We start from the raw sequence: 6,264 nt of genomic DNA, 5'->3' as shown, positions 1-6,264 counted from the left end.
TTGGTGTGTCCTGTTTGGAGTTTAGTGATTACTCTGTCGATTTTTTTTGATGGATGGAGATTTTTGGTTTGGTTAGTGGTTTGCTGAGCACTTTTTTGATTTGGCTATTTGAGTTTAGATATAGGTTATGCCATTTTTGTGATTTTTTGCTTGTTTACACTTTTAATTTCTGATTTTGAGATGGGTAAGTTTAAGCTTATTTCTGGGATTTTGAGGGATAGTTTAGCTGCTTTATCGGCGTTTTCATTACCGTATATTCCTACGTGGGCGGGTATCCACAAGAAGGTTATTTGTTTGCCTGCCTTAGTTAGGTCGTTGGAGCTTTTAAGTATTTGATTTATTAATTTAGGTCGGTTTTTGGTATTTTTGTTTTGGAGGGCTTGCAGTCCACTTAGGGAGTCGGTAAGTATTAGGATTTTTGTGTGGTTTTTGGATTCTTGATTATGGAGGCCTGGGCCATGCCCATTAGTTCTGCCGTGAATATTGATTGGTTGTTTGGGAGTCGGAAGGGTTGTGTGGTTTTAGTTGGTTGTGTGGTATGGACTCCGAAACCTGTGTGTTTGGAGGTCGGATCTGAGGATCCGTCCGTGTAAATGTGACACCAATTTGGCCAATTTTCGTCTATGTATGCTAGTGTGGTAGTTTTAGCTATGTTTTGGTCGGTTTTTTATTTATTGGGCTAGCTAGTGTTGTGTCTATTTTGGGTATTTTAAGTGTAGGGATGAAGATATTTGATTGTTTGCAGTTTTGTTTAAGATTTTTAATTTGGTGTTCATTTAGGTAGTTTGTTATTCTTTGGGATATTGGGGTAAGTAAGGGGTGTTTACGAGCTACAGCTTGTTTTTTGGGGCTGATGTTTTGGTTTATTAAGTTTTGGATGAGAGGGTTTGATTGGGACGCGGCCCAGAAATTTAAGGTTAGCTGTTCCCTGCGTAGACTTAGTGGCATTTCTCCTGTTAAGGCCTGAAGTGAGGTGTAGGAGGTGCCATGTTGGGTGCGTGTAATTAGTTTGAGAGCCTGATATTGTATTGAGTCAAGTTTTTTAGATAGAGAGTTGTTTAGGGTGTTGTATATGGCGCAGCCGTAGTCTAGTTTTGATCTTATTAGTGATATGTAGAAAGAGAGGAGGGTATCTTTAATTTGGAGGCTCCCCAGTTAGAGCCAGTCAGGCATCTTAGGGTGCATAGGTCTTTACTGCATTTAGTTGTTAGGTTTTGGATGTGAGCATCCCAGGTGAGATGTTCATCGAAAATAAGTCCTAAGAATTTGGTTTGTTTTTGAAATTTGATTGTTTGATTGTTTAGCTGGAGGATTGGGGAGGCGGGTTTCATGTTTTTATGTTTGAATACTATTCCTGTTGTTTTTTCTGAGTTAAGGGAGAAGCTAGCCCCATTTGTCAGCCCATTGTTGTATTTTATTAAGAGATTTTTGGAGTAAATTTTGGACCATTTTCATGCTTTTAGTGCGGATCCAGATGGCTCCATCATCCGCGTTGAATGAGGGACATAGTACAGGATATATATAGTATGTGGATGATTAACAGTAGAGGATTAACAGTAACAACAATTGCATACATGAGTGGGATAACATTGGTAGGTGTTGACAACAAAGGGATAATGCTGTCACAACACGATGGACAGAGAACACATAGGTGGAAGCCAATAGGGACATGACGCCAATAAACAGGATAAGTGATTATTGCTGGATGAGCTCATAGTAAGCGGATGGGATGAAATAGACTTGATCTCTGTTGATTGATGGCTTGTGGTGGCGAATGTGGACTGCTTCTGTTAGTTTTCTTTTAGTGAAATCATGGAGGTTGTTGGCGAGGATTTGGACGTTGTCCCAGTTGATGTTGTGATTGGGACAGTTGCGGATATGGTCCCATACCGACCAGTTTATCCACTACAACTCTAACCACCCTCTTAGAACCAAAACTGGCATCATCTCTACCCTCACCAAACGAGCCATCAACCTTTCTTCTGCTGACCCCAAACCTGAGATCGAACACCTCCGCCAAGTCTTCACCCACCTCAACAAATATCCACCCAATCTCGTCGACAAAGTCATCACGTCTGTACTCCATCCCACACCCAGTGGGACCATGTCAATGACAGCTTCGAACGAAGAGCAATGTCAGCATCGGAATAAGAAAAGACAACCGTGATCTACTCACAGCGTTTTACGCTAAAGACCAGTAGGGAATGTTATTTTCATATCCGGGATGTTTGGGCCACAGAAACAAAAGTCAGGCACACTTCCACGAAGTTTTTGAATGATTTGTATCGGAACTGTTCACTTTGAGTGATCTAGTCGTGCTACTCCGCTGGTGTATTTACTCGGATTTAAGTAATCAGTGATCATTGTCAGTCTAAATTGGGTTTTGATTCATATAATGTCGTCTATAGATACGATTAGCTGATAGTAATAAACCTGTGAACCTATAACCACATTTTCATCATTACGTTATTCTTGTTTGATGGCACCTTGGTTTCTGGAGCACAGCTTCGTGATATTTGTACATGAACATGTACAGTGTGTCCTCTGAAGTAGGTAGCAACAGACAAGAAATAACAACAAACAATATTTCAACTTGAGCATTACACATATATGCAATGAAAAATACAATCATACCATGGTTGATTTTTAAACAGCGTTTAACTGAAGACACATGACACCTTAAGTCACTAAAAGCTAGCTTGTGGTATATCTACAATAACAATAAATTGTCCTAGTGGCATCAGCATGTACATAAAAAGCTTCTGATTCCTAACGTCGGTTTGAAGTGATTAGTTCAGTTTGCGTGTATATCTGTGTTTCGAGGACCAGTATTCCAACAACATTTTTGTTTTCGTTCAATTTGATTTGAGTATTAAATAGATTATAGGTCCGTTATCGTGATCATTTTTTATTATAAGCATGATAACTACAAGATACTACTACTCATGAACACACAATTATTTCCTCTGGAAAATATTGAATGTTTGCATTGTATATTCCAAAGTACAAAATTGAAAATACAAATAGACAAACGAACTGTAACTTCTGTTATCAATATTAGAGTTAATGTAAGTACATAACGTACCTAAACTATTCGTATACAAAAAAGTGATGCTATTTTGGTGTATAAATTAATCTATGTGTCCTCGATATCAGACTTAATTTTCGGCACAGCCACGCGACGCAAGAAGATGATACATTGGCATCTGACCATTGTCTTTTGAAACCATAGCTGCTGTTTTTCCCTCCTTAAGTTTGTTAATGTTCACAATATTGTGCGAGAGTACATCCTCCACTAATCCAATTTCACCAAGATGGAGAACAGTGTCATCGGCGCTATCGGCTAAGGCACGATCAGCTTCATTAGTAACAAGTAAGTCAAACACATCATTGAATCCCCCGTGTACTGCCATCATCACTGCTGTCCGACAGTATATGTCTCTACTGTTGATGTCCACGAACCTACGTCGGCGTTTTGTTTCACAAGAAAGTCAAACACTTTCTCTTTCTGAAGTGCTGACCTCATTACCCGTGTTCTCCTATATGTATCGACAGAGTGCTGAGTTCATATTCACCCGTCCCTTTGGTAGCTTGAATCGTGGAGGCCGGTGTGTATTTTGGGTAGCTTGTTAAATAGTTGTGTTTCTGCAACAAAATATGTTCATATATATCTGGTTATGAATATTATTCTTTTCTATACATACAATTGAATCACCGCAAGTTTCAAAACTAAAATAATTGACCAACTAAATGAAATACATACCCTAAAAGGAGAGAATTATCCTTTATAAAGTTTAAGTCAACTGACAAAAATGTATATGTTCCATCAGTTAACTCCCTCGAAATGATGTGATCTTTGTATATTGTGTAAAAACAATTTTGCCTCGGCACTGTTGCTCATCTGGATAACAGACAAAGGTTTAAATTGTCCACAAAGTCAGTCAGTCACTTCACAACAGTTGCTTTCAACATTGATAGTTTCTGTATAAATACTTAATTCTTTGGATTTGAACCAAAACTCGAGTCATCAAAATACGAAACATACATGGAGAAGATTTTTTAGAGTTAAAAATGCAGTTCGAGAGAATGTAAATACAACAAACAAACACATGCGAGGCAAGTCCATTGTTTACCTGATGGCACATGTCACAGTAGGGAATTGTATGGTACATCATTTTTGTCATAGATGTGTGCACATGTTCTCCAAATGTCTGAGCAAAAGGCCTTGAATGTTGTAACCTATCAGTTTGGTCAAGCAACTTTTGAGCAAGAGTCCCATATCACTTATTGAAATCTTCGTAAAAAGAACATGCTCGGTTTCACCTCATAAGGTTGTAAATTGACCGGAAAAGTTAGAATATCGCTCGACATATGGGGGAAGTTGACAATTGGACAGTTGAATTCATCTCTCCAGCCATACAATTATGAGATGTTTCAGACCATTGATATACCTGATAGATTTATTAATTGAGTATGTTTTTACTCCGCTTTTAGCAATATTCCAGCAATATCACGGCAGGAGACACCAGAAATGGGCTTCACACATTGTAACCATGTGGAGAATCGTTTCAATTCGGGAATCAACACGTAACGAAGGTCAAACTTCAAAATGTCATGAAAAAGGAGTCACAATATTAACAAAACACAAAACATATTTAACTGCATTTTGAACACCAATTGCGGAAAATGCAGGTGTCATCACTTTTGGAAAGAACGGTTTCAACTTCAGTCGTTTGAGAAGAGATAATCGCCTACAGAGCGCGGGGGCATTTTGAGGAGAAAAAGAGGTGGAAATGTAATATATCGCTAAAAATGACACTATTGACAACGGATGTACCTGACCAGAAACAAAATGGCGTGTAATGATAATTGACATATAGTCCAATATACACCCTCAAAGGCCATATTGAAGAAAATGGACTTGAACCTCTTCAACACAACACGACATAAGCTATCTTGACTTTCAATCAGGTGAGCTAAACTGATTCGTCACTATACTTTACAAGAAATTACATTCGCATTACATTCTTGGATCTGTCAAGTTCACAAACACATGGGATTCCATATGTCATCTCAGCCCAAAAGCGTAGATCGTTGCCCATGGGGCATCATGAGTATCATGACAAAATTGTCTGGTCCCGACTCGATTATTTCAGACATATAGATGGAATATTGCTCAAACGACAAAAAACAACAACAGAAGCTTGATGACACTATGTGGATTAATTGTTTTAACACACGGTCTTCACGGTGCGCAAATTATTTCGTCGTTACATTACTTAAACATTATATAAAGAATGTATCCAATACGATATCAATCACAAATTGAAAAAGCAATGGCAGTGCCAGACAATTACTCACGTGATCTTCCATCAATGGTCTTGTCACATCCTCATCTGCATCAGGGCATTTAGCGTTAGATCCGCCTGAGAATAAAAAGATACATTTCCACACATTTATCCGTAATATGTGATATCAGAGGTCGCCACAATTCGCTGTGCAGGATTGTAAAGATTGCCATCACTTTATTCTACACTAACCTGACATGCCGTCATTTAACTGAAATGCTGTTAAAAGCGTAATAAATCCAACGTATATAAAGCACTCACAAAATGATATTGTAGCTGTATGATGTGTTGTTGTGATATAATTTTTGTGATGTGTCACACTTTCGTCTCAATCTCTCTTAAAAAGACATAACACTGTGATGAAGTCACACGTTTGTTTTTTTCTAAATAGGCATCGTGCTTGTTCGAATTATTTGGGAACATTCTTTGACCCTCCCTTGTCTTTTTTTCGATATTGTCTCAAATACCTATCATCGAGGATATTCATTGCTTCGGAAGAGCCGGCATTTATTTGAAGATTTACGTTTTGTGAAAATAGCGTTCGTTTCTGCGGTATGACGTAAAAGCGTGTATAGACACTGAATGCTCAGAGGAGCCATTTTGCTATTCAAGATTGTTTCGTCCGCGCTCTACAGTATTCCATCAACGGTAAGTAGAGTCTGGGATCAACTAAGTCAATAGGGCATCAACCAAGTCAACAAGGGGATCAACCAAGTCAACAAGGCTGACCATGACCACCTGGTCAATTAGATACCAGTATATGTCTGGGGACCTATTCTCACCCGGAATCCCATTGCGGTCTTATTCAAGATTTGTTTTGGTTTGTATGCATTGTATCTCCAGGGCAGTAGGTTGTACTTTGTAGATTGGATTAATTTCCGGAGAATACGCTGTTTAATATGTGTTGTGAAAATGT

The sequence above is a fragment of the Haliotis rufescens genome, unplaced genomic scaffold (assembly GCF_023055435.1).
Source record: "Haliotis rufescens isolate VD_foot unplaced genomic scaffold, xgHalRufe1.0.p SCAF_9, whole genome shotgun sequence".
NCBI lineage: Eukaryota > Metazoa > Mollusca > Gastropoda > Lepetellida > Haliotidae > Haliotis > Haliotis rufescens.
The sequence above is the reverse complement of the archived record's forward strand: the minus strand, read 5'-3'. Positions refer to the sequence as shown.